The 17,746-nt window shown below is 41.2% G+C and overlaps 1 protein-coding gene across 3 annotated transcripts in view; it reads left to right on the forward strand.

Annotated features, from left to right (window-relative positions):
* The window catches only part of LOC124556838 (constitutive coactivator of peroxisome proliferator-activated receptor gamma-like), a 721,776-nt gene that overhangs the window by 109,272 nt on the left and 594,758 nt on the right, over window positions 1-17,746 (forward strand). For all 3 annotated transcript variants that reach the window (XR_006968706.1, XM_047130855.1, XM_047130854.1), the window contains one exon: window positions 4,450-4,551. The gene's annotated coding sequence lies outside the window, so the exon portion shown is untranslated. The remainder of the gene's footprint in view (window positions 1-4,449; window positions 4,552-17,746) is intronic.

Here is a 17,746-nt window from a genome sequence, read left to right on the forward strand (position 1 = left end):
ATTTGGGAGGACGATGTTTCAAAATCCGACTTCAACCATCCTGATTTGGGTTGAGTTTTCCTTTATTTCCCTAAATCGCTCCAGGGAGCTTGTGCTTTGTCTCTAATGACCTCCGTGTTGAGGGACATTAGACTCAGGTCTGGATCAGATTACGGTGGTTGGGCAGGCGGTGGCAAACCGGGATATCTGCCCCGGGGAGCAATTGCAGCGAGTGCGAAAGCCATATTCTTGAAGATAAAAAAACCTTTTTTCACAAAGCGCTCAGCATCCAGCGCACGTTGGTCTATCGATTATTCATATGATTTTGAAACGCATCCCAACTGGATTTTGAATGCATACTGTTGAGTTCTCAACGAATCGTAAGTTGATTTTTAAATGTGTGCAAAGTGTGCGTGATGTCTCTGCCAGGGGACTCCCCATCACATCTAGAAATAAAGAACATTCCCGCAGACAAAAGGGGACAGTGCTATACGAGCTAAGCCGAATAAACCTGAACACGTTCATGTTTGTTTATGTGATTAATTGGGTGTGCGAATGATCAGCATTGTTACAATTATTAGTAAAATCCAAATATTCAGACTACCAGAATGGAAATGAACGGATAACAGGAATAACAGGTAAAAAGATTACATATTATCTTCTCGGTGTATTCAAGAACATGAAATATTGACAGAAAATTTTTGCCAGATCGCTATATACTAAGGGCCAATCTTACAGCGCCCGGTTAGCAGCCGCTTAAGTTCTGTTCTCAAAATAGCGCGGTTGTACAAACATGTAATAACGCCCAGTCAGAATAAACCGGTGATTGTGGCAGGGTTATGGAAAGTATACGGAGAATAAGTATTGCAATGGCAGGAATAGTTACAGAATTACTGATGAAAAGATTGTTTGTTAGAATGAGGAGGGAAAAGAAAAGGTCTCATCACACAAATTATATGGAAGAATATGACAATTCCAGATTTATGTAAAAATTTCGCATTACTACTTTTCGATCTCATGCTTGAGAAACTGGAGCAAATGAATGAAAGTTTGAAATGTAAAACTATTTCCTAGCATAAAACCTTTTGTTTGGAGCAGGCCTAACAGGCATTTGATATTGGCACTTCATGAATCATATTTTGTCATGTTATTAATGTAAATGAGATACATAAACATGACCATTTGTGCCAAAGCAGTCTCGCTTATTTGGCGTGTGTTACAACTGCTGCAACATTAGTCAGGCCTATTTAGCTTTATCTAGCAGACAGTGACAAAGTAGACGTAACCAAATCGAGAAACCACGCCAGTTTTGGGTTCTACTTGTATTAACAGCTTTTTCATTATTAAACAACGACATTTTGATTTTTCATGCAGCAAAACGTTTGACAAACTTTGATGAGGTAGTAGATTCTTCTGTAGAAAAGAAAGCACGCCATGTAAAGCTGTAGCAAGATTAGAGAAAAAATGCTGGGACCTAAGAATTGAAGAAATGTGTACAGTCTTCCTTGTCTCTTGCCTTCACTGGTTTTATATTTCCTATATTTAATTTTATTTCACAAAAAAAGAGAAAATTATTTGCTAATAGACAATAAAGAGTGCGCATTTTCTGAAGAGTTCTTATTCTCCCGGGTACAAATAATCCCATCCTGTACTAATTGTGAGCTTTTTGAGGGAAGTAGGATGTCAAACCGTCCAACAGGGAGCGGGAGAGGCACCATGTGACATTTTAATGTCCACTGTGCTGAATGTAAGTTTGATGGCTTCCTTTACAAGGTATGCAAGTTTGAATTCCACAGAGCGAAATACAGCGACGTGCGAAACAAGAATGCTGTGTGAAGAGGTGTGGCACTGCACTTTAGCACACTTGAGACCAAATAAACATGCCTTACACTTCCTCAAATACAGGGTGTTACAAAAAGGTACGGCCAAACTTTCAGGAAACATTCCTCACACACAAATAAAGAAATGATGTTATGTGGACATGTGTCCGGAAACGCTTAATTTCCATGTTAGAGCTCATTTTAGTGTCGTCAGTATGCACTGTACTTCCTCGATTCACCGCCAGTTGGCCCAATTGAAGGAAGGTAATGTTGACTTCGGTGCTTGTGTTGACATGCGACAGACTTTCTATGAACGTTTGGGCAGGCATTGTTGGTGATGTCTTGATTGGGCCCCATATTCTTCCACGTACGCTCAATGAAGCACGTTATCATGATTCCATACGGGATACTCTACTTGTGCTGCTAGAACATGTGCCTTTACATGTACGACACAACATGTGGTTCATGCACGATGGAGCTCCTGCATATTTCAGTCAAAGTGTTCGTACGCTTCTCAGCAACAGATTCGGTGACCGATGGATTGGTAGAGGCCTCCACGCTCTTCTGACCTCAACCCTATTGACTTTCATTTACAGGGGCATTTGAAAGCTCTTGTCTACGCATCCCCGGTACCAAATGTAGAGACTCTTCGTGCTCGTATTGTGGACGGCGGTGATACAATACGCCATTCTCCAGGGCTGCATCAGCGCATCAGGGATTCCATGCGACGGAGGGTGGATGCATGTATCCTCGCTAACGGAGGACATTTTGAACATTTCCTGTAACAAAGTGTTTGAAGTCACGCTGGTACGTTCTGTTTCTGTGTGTTTCCATTCCATGATTAATGTGATTTGAAGAGAAGTAATAAAATGAGCTCTAACGTGGAAAGTAAGCGTTTCCGGACCCATGTCCACATTACATATTTTCTTTCTTTGTGTGTGAGGAATGTTTCCTGAAAGTTTGGCCGTACCTTTTTGTAACACCCTGTATATATGTTTTAAATATCAAACTCTTCAAAAATATGTGCGCTACCAAATGAACATATTTTTGAAACATCGATTTTTCTTCAGTTTTTGACGTTCTATCTCAAACCCTCGAGGGGGTGGGGGGTCGCTAGTATCATGTTTTTGCCCAGAGTCGGAAATATCGTAGATCCAGGGCTGGTTACACTCCAAATCTTCCTCCCTTCCTTCGCACTCACTCCACAGCAGGAGCAACTGTCTGGCCAGGGAGGAAGGAATCGGAAGAAGGTAGTTCCGTGCGAAAAATTTGTTGTCAGTGAGTCATTTTATGGCACCTAACGGTAGTTCTACGGAGATGTATCGCTTCAAGATCGCTAATTTGTGTCTTTTGCGGCAAATTTATTTTCTAAGCTCATGAGAAATGACAATAAAATGAAACTTCGATTTATTTTATTTGGTTTTTTTTTTTTTTTCAAAATATATTGGCTATCGGGACGTGCCCATACAGCCATCTCAACAGTGGAATGTCATTTATGACGATACGAACAGGACAACACAACACCTAGTCTCCAAGCAGAGAAAACCTCTGACGCTGCCGGGAATCGAACAAGGGCCCCTTCTTCGCCGGCCAGTGTGGCCGAGCGGTTCTAGGCGCTCCAGTCTGGAACCGCGCGACCGCCACGGTCGCAGGTTCGAATCCTGCCTCGGGCATGGATGTGTGTGATGTCCTTAGGTTAGTTAGGTTTAAGTCGTTCTAAGTTCTAGGGGACTGATGACCTCAGATGTTAAGTCCCATAGTGCTCAGAGCCATTTGAACCATTTGCCAAGGGCCCCTTCGGTTAGCAATCCGCCGCATTGACCGCTCAGGTACCAAGGCAGACATCTTTTAATTTTTGAAACTAAGGACATGGGGCAGCTAAGAACGAACATGATATTTGTTACGACTGATGCAAACTTATGATGAATGTAGTTTTTGGATGAAGTTTCAGTTGACATCTACTTGTATTTCGTGGCCGTTTTATTCACACGTTAAACATAAGAACACTGGATGTCAATGACTACTAGTTTCTCTGGTTTTCACTAAAGTATGAATGTCTCATACCACTTTCTGAGCACAAGGCAAGCTTATGAGGTTAATCACCTTGTCGATTAAGAAGCCCCTTCAACTGTATTTAATCTTCTTATTGTTAGATCACAACCAGTTTCGTGGGATTGGAAACCACATCCTCATCTTATTATATCTTTTTTTTTTGTATCTCCTTTTCTGTTAACAAGTCACTTGCTTGATACACATTGTCCAGTTCTTTGGACTATTGTGCTACTTCGCTGTAAGCACCCCCTCCATTCTTTAAACTAGCTGCTCATCAGGTCTTTATATAGTTTTATGTGTATCTTCGTGTTACCAGGCGATTGCGGTGATGTAAGATGTCTAGGCTCCGCCGGCCGTTTTGGACTTGGACATGTACATCAGACTGATTTTGACTCGTTGACGTACCATCATCTGGGGTTTATTAGTTTGAGCAGACACCGAATGTTGGGTTCCATGTTCCGGGCTACTTAGCTTTTATGACTTAGCTATGTGTGAATAATTTCCTCTGTTTTATATGTTTTTAAAGGTCCTTTAAAAAATTTTCATATTAGTGAGTATTTTAGTTTGTGTTACTCTTTCATGATTCATTGTTTTGCAGGTACCACCTATGGATGCCCTGTCTACAAGGTTAAAAAGTTGCCTGTGAGCGTCTGTGTACGGATTTCGTTCTGTTCTTGAGAAAAAGAAGTTGGTTACCCAAGTAAGTCAGTCCAGACATCGACGTAATCGTAGCAGTTAACTTGTAAAGGTGGAAATTTATGTTAAGGACAATTTATATACAAGTCTACGAGACATATTTTATTATCAAATTACCACGTAACTGCTTCTCACATTGTGGGAGCATAAGTTTTAACAATAGCTAGGCATTCTACACCGACATTGTGAGTTGACGTTGGCATGTCTGACCTTCGCTTTGGAGTTCATAACCTCGCCAACATGCTGCTTTTCATGGATCAGATGAGCTGTTCTCCACTTTAAGCACTACGCCGTAAGTATAAATGCTTGTAAGGCTATGGGAATCCTAATGCAAGGTCTTTCCTCTGAAGGCAATGCGATGTTTACCCGTGGGGTGGGATGTTCCCAAATGAACGGGTACAAAGGAACTGTTCACGAAAGTTAACGGAGAGACCGAGGAACCACCTCTAAAGAACGGTCGTTCACAGTTCATTTCGGTCGCAGTCGGTCTCATTCCCGGAATGGTAGTTCACCAGTTCTACTTCTTCCTTTCGTCGTTCCCGCCTCGCTCTCGTTCAACTGGTCTCATTCTTTTTCCTCATTCTATTTCCACCGCTCCTACAACTCGCATCATGTTGGAAGGTGGCCCTATCTGCAGTTCTGCGCATCCCCCAGCTTTAACACCTATAGTTCAATTCTTCTATCTTGGCGGCTCGCGCATAAATGTCGTATGTAATATTGAGAAATATTCCACCTTTCGCGACTGTAACAAAAGTTTTACTTACACTGGGCACGTTTGGCTTTATTTTAAAGCACTTCAATCAATCAAAAGGAAGTAGACAAAATACATTAAACAAAACTGTGGACTTACAAAAACATTAGGACTTGAATATACCGTCTGTCAGTGAAGTGCTCAGAGCTATGTCAAACATAATTTTGTGTGTGGCACACACAAACAGCATTTATTTGCTAAAACACTGATGAGCCAACACAAACGCTGAATATTGTGCTACCGCAGCACAAAACTACGAAAGGTTACTTGGCAATGGAGGACACAAAATACAGTCCTCTTACGATGCTTCAAAAGAGAGAAACGCGTCTGGTCTAAATAAGTCGCTTATTACAGTTGCAGAAGAGGGATATATTTCAATACCATTGGTAAAACTGCGACTGTGGAACAAAAACAAGAAATAGAACATGAATACCATTGTGTATGTGCCATATCTTTCACCGATGGAAGTGCTTTAGAATAAAAGTCAAACGCGCCGTGTGTATATAAAACTTTTATTACAGTCGCGAAAGACGGAATATTTCTCAATATTACATACGACACCTATGTGGTTCTTAAATTAAATGAGATATTGTTATACAGTAAATATTATATGAAATTTAGGTATCTTGTCCACATTTCATTCTCAACATTGTGGCAACTAAAATCGACCATACGGAAAGTATACGCTATGGACTTTTACCTCTGCAAACTCTTCAAAATTTCGTGCAATAGTTTACTACATTTAATGCTGCACATCTAAACAAAATTAAGTCATTTATGGGGGGAAGGTATCAGGCAAGAAGACGTGTAAAAATCAAATTTTTTGGCCAAATAGTTTTTGTGAAATATCGAATGATAAGTGTGTCAAAGCAGTGGGAACCCCACGTGTCTGCACAGGCGAGAAGTGCAGTGATGACAAAATCGCGCACAGCGCGCAGCGCAGAATGCGGGGAGCACGTGTCTGCAGCAGCGACCAAGTAAATGAAGAGGCAAAGCACTAGAAATTTCATTCAAACGAATAAAATTCGTGAAGTAAGGCACTCCAATATTGTTTTTAAATAAAGAAAATATTAAGCACTACACAAGGTTTGAACTCATAACCTTTCACTTGGCAGCCCAACACCTTAACCGTACCGCTACCTCGGCTCATTGAACAGGGTAACTCTATAAGGACTCTAACACCTGACACACTTGGTATGACTATGAATTACTCACGCTTCGTAGAAGTACAATAGGAAATAAACAATTACCGCTGTTCTTTATTGCGAAAAAGCAGTTCGTGAGATTGAAACAAACATCTTTCCTTGCTATCGCCTGAATTAGGAGTCTTATTGCTTGTTTGGTTTAATTAATTAATAGAATATGAAGCAATTGGAATAAAGAATGCTTTTTCCAAACTTTCTGTAAAAGAAAGTCTGCTATCAAGACATTGCTTTTGTTCTATTACTTTATTTATGACTGAACGTTTCTAAAACTGAAGACACTCGTCCGTGCTCTGCACTGCTGTCGAGATCTGGCAACGTCGTTCTCTGTTCATTGGCTGACTGTGTTTTGTGACGTCAGATGCGCAGAACGAACCTAAACTCGACCGCCAAGATATATGACGCGCACTTTTTTTTTGGTAGCCAAGAGGATACATTCTCCATCCGAGCGGCTAGCCGCGAGGTACAAACTGGACTGTGAGAATCTCTCTCCCACATAGTGCGGTGTTGCCGTGTTTTGCGACAGTGCAGTTTCACTCACAAAGAGACCGAACTATTCACTGAGATGTCGATGTTACTTCTTGTAGCAGTATAGATGTGAATGTGTATCTTTATACGTTTTAGTGTGATTTAAAAATGAAAATGTCATGTGACAGCAATAAATATGAAGTTCCTCACAAGCAACTTTAATTAAATTGCGTACCTACGGAGCATCGTCTTAGTGTGCGACTGGTTTTGTGTTGTCCTGTCAGAAAGATCACTGTATGTAGTAATCGACGGAAAAATTTGAGTAAAATAGAAGTGATATCTGGCTTTTGCAAAGAAGTGCTATAGGCGCTCCCCTGTTCCTGATGTAATAAATAATTTAGGAGACAATCTAAGCAGTCCTCTTAGACTGTTTGCAGATGATGCTGTGATTTACCGTCTTAAAAAGTCAAAAGAGTTTAAAACTACTTAGACAAGATATCTGTATGGTGAGAAAAGTGGCGGTTGACTCTAATTAATGAAAAGTCGTCCACATGAGTACTGATAGGAATCCGCTAAATTCTGTTTACAGAATACACACGATTCTAAAGGGTGTGAATTCAACTAAATACTTAGGAATTACAATCACGAATAACTTAAAATGCAACATCACATGGATAACGTTGTGTGGAAAGCAAACCATAGAATGCTATTTATTGGCAGAACACTTAGAAAATGCAACAGGTATGCTTTTCCACCCTCTTCTGGAGTATCGCTGTTAGGTGTGGGATCCATAGCAGATAGAATTGATCGAAAAAGTTCAAAGAAGGGCAGCTCGTTTTGTATTTTCGCGAAACAGAGGAGAGACTGCCACGGATATGGTACGCGAATTGGGATGGCATTCATCAAATCAAAGACGTTTTTCGTTGTAGCAGGATTTTCTCATGAAATTTCAGTCGCCAACTTTCTCCTCAGCGTGTGAAAATACTTTGCAGGCGCCCACCTACATAGGGACGAATGTTCATCATAATACAGTAAGAGAAATTAAAGCTCGCAAGGAAAGATAAAAGTGTTCGTGTTTCCTGCGCGCTGTTCGAGAGGGGAACGGTAGAGAAATAGCTTCAAGGTGGTTCTTTGAACGCTCTCCCATGCACTTAATTGTGAATTGCAGAATAATCGTGTAGATGTAGATGCTTCACAAGCAGTCGAGGTGGTTTGTGTCCCGCATTTATAACATCTTCAAATGTGAATCTGAAAGGGATATTTCTGCTTTTGACATTTTGAAGACTCATGAACGAACTGCAGAAACACGTGTCGACAAGAGAACTGTACAGAGAATAGTATACAAAAGTGTCGGAGCTGTAGAAAAATCGGGAAAATTTGTTATCGTGTCGCCTGAAAATCATCGAAATCGCAAGAAACCTATAGCACAAATAGATGGTCTTGACGTTTTAAAGCTCTCCGAGTTTGAAATGTATATAAGAAGGGATACCCAACATCACAAAAACTCGTTACAATTATGCCTGATCAGATTGGCTTCAAAGGTAGCGCTTAGTCGATGTTAATAAATTTAAAGTACATTGGTTTTAAATATGTTAAGAGGAGAGTTTTCAGCTGAAAGAACTGACATAGAAGCAGCACAAAGCACGTCTGTTAGGAGGAGGTAGTTCTAAGTGTACTACACTGATGAAACATGGGTGAATTAGAATCATTCCATGAATACCTACTGGTAAATTAGTGATGGTACTTGAAGTTTTAAAGTTCCATTAGGAAAAAGTTCTGCAAGGTTCGCAGGAGAGCTTCTGTAAAGTTTGGAAGGTAGGAGACGAGGTACTGGCAGAAGTAAAGCTGTGAGTACCGGGCGTGAGTCGTGCTTCGGTAGCTCAGTTGGTAGAGCACTTGCCCGCGAAAGGCAAAGGTCCAGAGTTCGAGTCTCGGTCGGGCACACAGTTTTAATCTGCCAGGAAGTTTCAATTTTTGCCAAGTCGGTCATTGTACGGTAATTACCGAGCCAGTTGTCATTCAGCTGTTATAGAGAAATGACCAAGTACGAGCGCCAGGAAAGGGGATATTGTGCTCTGGCTGAAAAATAAAAATATTCCGGACAATATAAGCCGGACTCGTGCTGAACTCCTGCAGCTCAATAATTTATAAGTCACGCGACAGAATGTACGAATTTGACTTTCTTGCATGTGAATGTGGCCACACAGTTTTGCGTTTATCCCTATATTACTGTCAGTATAATTCGATAGAATTAATTTGCAGTCATGGACTGTGCGGCTGGTCCCGCCAGAGGTTCGAGTCCTCCCTTGGGCATGGGCGTGTGTGTTTGTCCTTAGGATAATTTAGGTTAAGTAGTGTGTAAGCTTAGGGACTGATGACCTTAGCAGTTAAGTCCCATAAGATTTCACACACATTTGAACATTTGAGTTAATTTGCGCACAGTTTACAAGCTATGTGGAGGAAAAAAAAAAAAAAACATTCAAGATAACAGGCACTGAAAGGCTTGTGCATGAAGCAATAGACAGCATTTCCGTTCAGCGTGGCGCTGAAAAGTTTCAAAAATAAGACTTTCACACGGAGGTGAAGATGGATAAAAGTCTTGAACTTATCATCCTAAATTTACAATCACATGGTTCGGACATGGACTCAGATGGCAGATGGTATTACGATGTAGAATTTTGAAATAAAGTAAAGTAATAATCTTCCTGGTTTTAAAGACTCATGGTTTAAAAACGTTTTTGTCAATTGCATACATTGTACATCAGAACTTCTTAGCTTTTATTGATTAGGAATATGTAGCCTGTGAAATATCCAGACTATAATGTTCAACACATTGTCCAAGTAAAAGTTAAGCTTTTAACAGCCCGTTGTAGTACTTCCGAGAATGCAGCTGTATAAATTCGTCAAAATCTCCAGTATTTCTACACGTAAACCCCTGTCATTTTCATGTCACGAAATGGAAAATGCCTTAAAATGAAAGGGAGGGTTACCAGTCGAGATATCAGTCGTTTTCGACATTATCGATTAGCCTTCCGTCGAGTTATTCACAGAAGATGGTTAATCGTTAGCTTGTTCACTGGATCATAAATGCGTTCTCCCACTGTAATGTCAAATGAATTAGTGTCAACTCATAATGGCTGTTGACACCGAAAAATATGATAACATATTAACAGTTTGTACGATAGTCTTTTGTACTAGTGTCTGCTGCCAGTAATTATTTTTTATGCATAGTTTTACGTTGAACAGCAGTGAAACACACGCACATATGCGTATTATACACAGTTAAAAATTATATGGAGTAGAAGCAGTTGTCAAACAAATATAATGATTTTGGTTTGAGTTTGAAGTTTATTTTGTTGTGTATTACATTTTTACTTAAAATACAGTCCAAATCTCGATAAATGACAGTTATTGCAACTATTTTCGATGATCTTGTGCCGGCCGAAGTGGCCGCGCGGTTAAAGGCGCTCCAGTCTGGAACCGCACGACCGCTACGGTCGCAGGTTCGAATCCTGCCTCGGGCATGGATGGGTGTGATGTCCTTAGGTTAGTTAGGTTTAAGTAGTTCTAAGTTCTAGGGGACTGATGACCACAGCAGTTGAGTCCCATAGTGCTCAGAGCCATTTGAACCATTTTTTGATGATCTTGTCGTTAGACAATTGTCGTTTTGAGAAAAATTGTTCTTGAAGTCTTCACAAAGTTGTATGAGCTGTTCTCGCCCTCCGACGTCACACAGACAATTGTGGTGGAGCAGCAGTAGACACAGCCTGAAGGCTCACAAGTAAGTTTTCTCTCATGTAGACGAATGATCGAAAACGGTTATATAATGTATTATTCCCTCATAGATTTGAACGTGTAACACGATGTACCGAAGTCAAATGAACATGACTGTTGTCTGCAGCAACAAGTTCGTCAACACGGACTTCGTTTGCCCGCTCTCTGTCGCCACGCACGTGCAAGTCTTATCCCCTCCAAGCCTCCCTATCGCTCCGCCTATATGTGTGGAAGCGCCGTCCTACTTGAAACGGGATATAGTTCAGTATTAAGTTGTTGTTCTTTCTTTTTTTTTCCCACTATGCTCGCCTGTTCTCATTCTATTCAAACTGTTCCGGATACCTCTACTTCTGGTATTTTGTATATTCAGTTCAGCATCTACAACCGGTGATTTATAACTTTCTTATAGTTATGTAACTGACGTAAAAATTAAGCTGCATGCCATATATATAATTTTCTCAGGCAGCAAATAATAATCCGCCTATCTCCCTGTCATTCTGGTCAACTGTAGAACACATATCACAAGCAAGTTTTTATTTATTCGCAGATATTTTTTAGATTTCGTCTGCTTCATTTAATGATTGATTTTTAAGCTAACTTTTAATCTTTTTTAAAAAAAACGTAATGAAGAAAGTTTACGTAGAAGTAGTGATTTTCGCATTTCTTCCAAAAATAAAACATGACACTTAGGGAAGATCTTATTTTTCGACTTTGCTTTTTCTTTGTCCTGCTACCTAGTTTGGTTTCTTTCAGCTCAGTAGGAAAAGGGGAACAGGTGCCTCTACTTTTGGAAAATTGTAGAATGTTATATAATTGGGTATTTACTTTTTATCTAAATAAATATTCTTCAGAAGTAGTTTTTTAAGTGACGATTGTATTACTTTCAACTTCATTATTAATACTATATTGTTGCATTAACTTTAATAATACAACCTATAGATTCACTATTTTCTAAGAGATTGACCTAGTACGACAAGAAAATAAAATTATCTTTTAAAAATATTCTTCGATAAAGTATCTCTTTTCTGCCATACAACTTGATGGGATACTCAGACACAACTTGAAGTATATATAGCTTCTCTTCCTGATTTTTTTTAAAATTATTTATTACAGTATTTCGTGACCTTGACGCCTGTGTCAGTTGGATAATTTACAACATTTAGTTTTGTAGCTAGGTGCAGAGCACTGACGTCTCCATTGTCATGCCATTGCGACGACTCTGTCTCAAGAAACCTGTGCCTCAAAGCAAATCTATACTCTCAATACTCTCATGTTATTATAAACGAACTGTTCAATCCCATTATTCATAATTTTTGGAATTTTATCGATTTCTACTTCAATCTTTACGTATTTTCGTCGTTGGTTCTGCTTCACTCTTCATAGTTTTCATTTTTGGTTCATAAAATGAAGGTGACAGAACAGAGGACAGGAACTCTAATGATTTTTCGGTTTTTGAAAAGCCACACTTGAGATATAACTATCGACGACTTGATTTTAAAGAATTCTGAAATCCAAATGCGATGGTTTGGCATCTGAACCTGCACAGGACCATGCTTCGACATGCATAGTGGTAAGGACAATACAAGTATAACAAATAACAATCTGTTCTTCTTCTCGGAATTCAACTTCATCACGGAACATAAACTTTTTCAATGCATAAATGACCTTGCGTGACGGATCACCTTATAGCACAGAAAGATACTCCATGAGATGGTTCTTCGAGAAGACGTGAACAGTCAATCAGGAAACAGTCAATATAATCCTCAAAAATATCTTATGCCTGTAAAATAAGTACGAGAGACCTTTTTGCAAAATGTTTTCAATCAAAACACACGATCCTCCAAAAGTGGTAGTATTTTATGCTGTTATGACGGAAACTAATGATTTAACTAAGAAGTCATTCAGCATGAGTTACATAGACAACTTTTCCCTTCCCTTTCCCATAGTAAGTTAAACGACCGAAATATTCGTAAAATTATCAGCATTGAACTAGTAGTGAATTTTTTCTTTTATTTTGAAGTATGAAATGGAAATGAAGTCCCATGCTTCTTTACAGAGCGTAGGGGAACGATGCGGGAGACCCGCACCGCCTTACTAGGCAAGGTCCTAATGGAGGTGGTTTGCCGTTGCCTCCCACCGACCGTAATGGGGATGAATGATGATGATGATGAAGACGACACAACAACACCTAGTCATCTCGAGGCAGGAAAAATCCCTGACCCCGCCGGGAATCGAACCCGGGACCCCGTACTCGGGAAGCGAGAACGCTACCGCGAGACCACGAGGGGCGGACATTTTGAAGTATATTTGCCTATAAAATTTATGTACATTGACTGACTGCCTATAAAATTTATGTACATTGACTGACATACTACTTTTCCACATAGTCACCAAACACATTGGAGCACTTATCATAGCGGTGGACAAGCTTTGAAAGACCTTCGTCGTAAAATTCTGCTGCCTGAGATTAGATTAGATTAGATTAGATTAGATTAATACTTGTTCCATAGATCATGAATGTGACACTTCGTAATGATGTGGAACGTGTGAGACTTCAGCCAGTAAGTCACGCCCGCCTGGAGTTCCGCGTTGTCATCAAAGCTCTGCGTTGCAAGCCAGTTCTTCATCTTGGGAAACAAGTGGAAGTCGCTCGGTGCAAGATCGAGGCTGTAGGGCGGCTGAGGGAAAATTTCGCATTTGAATGAATTAAGGAGTTCTTTAGTGCGGTTTGCCATGTGAGGTTGGGCGTTGTCGTGCAAAAACAAAATTTGACAGTACCATGCAGAATTTATGGTTACTCCACGTTCGAGAAAATCAATAAGAAGCACACCTTTCCTAGCCCAAAACAATGTCACCATCAACTTCCTTGCTGACAAGGTTTGCAAACATTTTCGTGGTTTTTGGGGGGACCTTGTGTGCCCCCACTCCATGGACTGTAATTTTGTCTCTCAATTGACGTGTTTCACCCAAGTCTCGTTACCGGTTACGATTCGATCCCGTAGTGAATCACCATGTTTGTGGCAGGCCTCCAGAAATGTCAACGTTGTCCCCATTCACTGTTCTTTATGGTGCTCTGTAAGCATTTTGGGCACCCATTGTGCACAAAATTTGTGGTAGTCAGCTTTTGAGTGACAATTTCAAACAACAAAGTCTGTAAAACTTGTAGAAAGGAAACCAAAAGCTCCGTTATTGTGAAGCGACGGTTTTCGCGAATCGTTTCATCAACTTTAGCGACAAGATCGTCAGTCACAATGCTCGGGCGTCCACTCTCCTCTTCATCATGAACATTGGTTCGGCCATTTTTAAACCGAACGCACCATTTCCGGACGGAACATTCACTCATAACGTTGTTTCCATACACTTCGCACAGTTCACGATAAATTTCTATAGCTTTATGTTTTTTGCCAACAAAAATCGTATCACAGACCGTACCTCACAACTGGCGGGATTTTCGATTGCAGCGCGTATTTCAAATTCGCATATCGAAAAAACTAGACTTGCAGAGACGTTTCCGCTGTCACTGATGGATGCCAACTGAGCTGCCACGCACATCCATACCAAAATATACGCGATCGGCGCGTGCCTAGCGGCGTCAGACGGAAACGTTCCCTACTTTCTAAATAGCCCTCGTTTTTCAATAATTATGCGTGGTGTGAGAGCAGTAGCATCGTAGTTTACGTCATGCAGTGTCTAACTTTCTGTGAGGGACAATGGATCGAGACATGTTAATGTCAGTTTAGCACCTGACACAGACCTCGAAGTCTTGGTAGAAAAACAAAATGTATGGCAGTGTACAAAGCTGCAGTCACACACTGCCTGGATATGTTATAGGAGAAAAAACAATGTGTCAGACAACAACACAGGGACCCTCTCTTGCAACTGATAGTCTATGGGATGTGGTCCTCCTACAGTATGCCCGCATCTCGTGGTCGTGCGGTTGCGTTCTCGCTTCCCACGCCCGTGATGGCTGGGTGTTGTGTGCTGTCCTTAGGTTAGTTAGGTATAAGTAGTTCTAAGTTCTAGGGGACTGATGACCATAGATGTTAAGTCCCATACTGCTCAGAGCCATTTGAACCATCCTACAGTACGGGTGATGAAACCTTACACTGGTCTGTGGAAGCGACTTCAATCACTGGCCACCTTTTCCAATGGACCAACACATGTGGCTTTTATGGCTTACCACATATGATCAATGTCAACACATAGATATTATTTGTTTTCGATATATCGGAAGATAGAGGTGTGGTAAAATCTGATCAATTTCTCTACAGGTTGACGTCAGCGAAGATTTTATAGTTCATAGTTTTTCTCTGTTGGATGGTACAGAATAACGAGGATAGAGAGAATGCTTGGTTGACAGACATGTATGCACTTTCAGAGATCCAGATGTTCTTCAGACTGCAGTATCTATATGTTGTTTGGAGACACACCGCAGTGCAGTACCTAATCCTTGTTCTTCTTCCAGTTCCTGTAACGGCGTTTACTGTTTTGCCTGCTACCTCGTGTTGCAGGAGAAAGCTTCGTTTGGCGCTGGTCTTACACATTGTACACAGTTGGCAGAGCAATGACAGCATGTTCCTATTTTCACTGAGTGATCAAAACACGCTAATGTCACATTAACTCAGCTCACCCTGTTTCTCCACAGAATGCAGAAGGCTTTAGATATAGCACTCTCCGACTTCCCGACTTCTGTTCAGTTCCAACTTAAACTGGAACGATCACATGGACAAAGCTGCAGGGAGGGTGGGGCTGAGAACGAGGGACAGTTACAAGATGCAGAGGGACTGTCTAATAATGTACGCTGGAGTTTTGTTGTATGGGCTCGTTAGCAGACAGGTTTGAAAAAGGTGACTCGTTTTGAAATATGAGAGTGTCACAAATATGATTCACCAGTGACAGTAATAATTAAAAGACGTCTCTATACGATCGAATGCAAGTAATCATTGAATGGATAGACTTCATTCGAAATCGCAGACTGAATTTCGACCAGTAGCGTAACACTATCAGCGACTCTTGTATGTGTCTGTAGAACCAAAACTGCTTTTTATCCAGGGTGACCGTCACATAGACATTGCGATCGTGCTTTTAATAACGTGGTCCTTACGCGAAATGTATGTTTCCAGCAGCAGAATCCTTCTTTGGTTCGGTTCTCAATAGTGTTCCCTGAAAAGAACATCGTCTTCCCTCCAGGGATTCCCATTTCAGCTACCTGGTGAGTGTATACTGGCTGGTGGAAAAAAAAAATTGCTCGCCATGCAAAGTGACTCTCATGATCTAAGTGATTAATTAGCCTATCCATTTAATATCAACGACATCCTACCTGGTGGGTGGGAGCAGTGGCTCGTGTACCATGTATATGATTCTGGCGTAGGAGCAGTAATCAAGTATTTTTTTCTTTGTGGTGATATCTTAACGAAATTTCGGTCTTTCACTTACACAGAAAGAGATGTCCATCGTAATAATATCAGATGCATTACCGAATTTATGAAGTAATACATAGTATAAACCTGATATTTACATCTGTGCTGTTACCTTAAGAGACTTTGTATGTGGTGAAGCATTTGGTTACTGTAAGGCAGTTTGAAAGGGAGGAGGCGTCCTGAAACAGTAGATCTTAGCACTCTGTCATGAACCAAAAATAAGTTTGATATTCTAGTCCTGTGTCTAACAGATATTAAGCTGATTAGAAGAGATTTTTTTTTTTTACCTGATGAGAGAGTACTTAGAGGAAATATAACCTTTGCCGTACTGTTACAGGATTTTCACAGCAAGTAACGATACTTTAGTAATGTAAAAAGGCTCGTATGTCTTGATTTCTTCTGCCTTGTATAAATGGGAGAATTCTGCATTTCACGTGAGAAATTCAGGGTGTATGGCGAACATATTGCTGTCTTGGATTGCGTAAAGTGGATTTGGCTAATTTGGGTGGGTCTGTGTCGAGGTGGAATTAGAAATAACGTATATATCTGAGGTGCAGCTGTTTGTTTCACAGCACACGGCAGCTGGCGGCATTTGGTTTGCTGTGCACCGCGGCTATTGGCAGAAGTGGTCACAAGACTTTGACGACCAGAAGTTGCGGATTAGCTCAGCCTGTGACAGGCTGTGAGAGGTGGCATGAGCCCCCTCTCACATTTCTATCTTACTCAGAGTAATTCGATTTTCCTCTCTAATTGCATGCGGTGAAAAGTTGCTATTCCTTCACACGCGGACTTCCCATGCAGCGTCTCTCGTCACCCGGATGGTCCGGTGAGAGGCGGTTTCTGCTGAGCTTGGAAGTGTTAAGCCGACAGGTGTGAGGAAGTCGAGTGGATGCTTTCCAGACGCCGACATTGTCATAAGAGTGGTAGCAACACGCCCACAGGGGCCTGAAGGAGCGGCTGGGCTAGAGATTCCGTTACTTCGCAGAAACTTTGTGAAAACACTTTCTGGCGGGCTACCAGCGAGGCGTGGGAATGACTTGTGTTCCCAGGCAGTCTTGACGGGCAAATTCCCGCGTTTTCTGCAAAATCGTAACTGTGATTGGCTTGCTCAGGGCATAGCTCCGTGACGTAGCAAAATCGGCCCAGAAATTGGCGCCAAGAATCTCCATTGGCGGAATGGTAGTGCTTCGGCAATAGAGTGGAATTTTCCGTCGGTTTTCGAGTTGCTGATTGGAACGTATAACCACGGCCACTGTCGTGGGGGCGGGAATGTTCTGTGTTCGGCTTGTACGGGTGCTCTTGAGAGAGTCGGCTCTCGCCTTTCGGTCGGAGTAGGTTACAAGACTGCGCTCTCGCTGCTCTGGACAGCCTGCCTTCCGTTGGCTGTCTAATATACTTTTATTTAATTGTAACTGTTTGACGAAGTTGCTGAAGTTTCGACTTCAACGTAACTTTCCGAGTGCAGTTGGCAATTAAGCGTTCTGTGTACAGGCGGCCTAAGTTGTCTGTCTTGATCAGTTTTGGCTAAAGATGACTGTATTGGAGTTACTGTGTGACTTCGCTTGTTAAAATCAATCACTGTAC

The sequence above is a fragment of the Schistocerca americana genome, chromosome X (assembly GCF_021461395.2).
Source record: "Schistocerca americana isolate TAMUIC-IGC-003095 chromosome X, iqSchAmer2.1, whole genome shotgun sequence".
Lineage (NCBI taxonomy): Eukaryota > Metazoa > Arthropoda > Insecta > Orthoptera > Acrididae > Schistocerca > Schistocerca americana.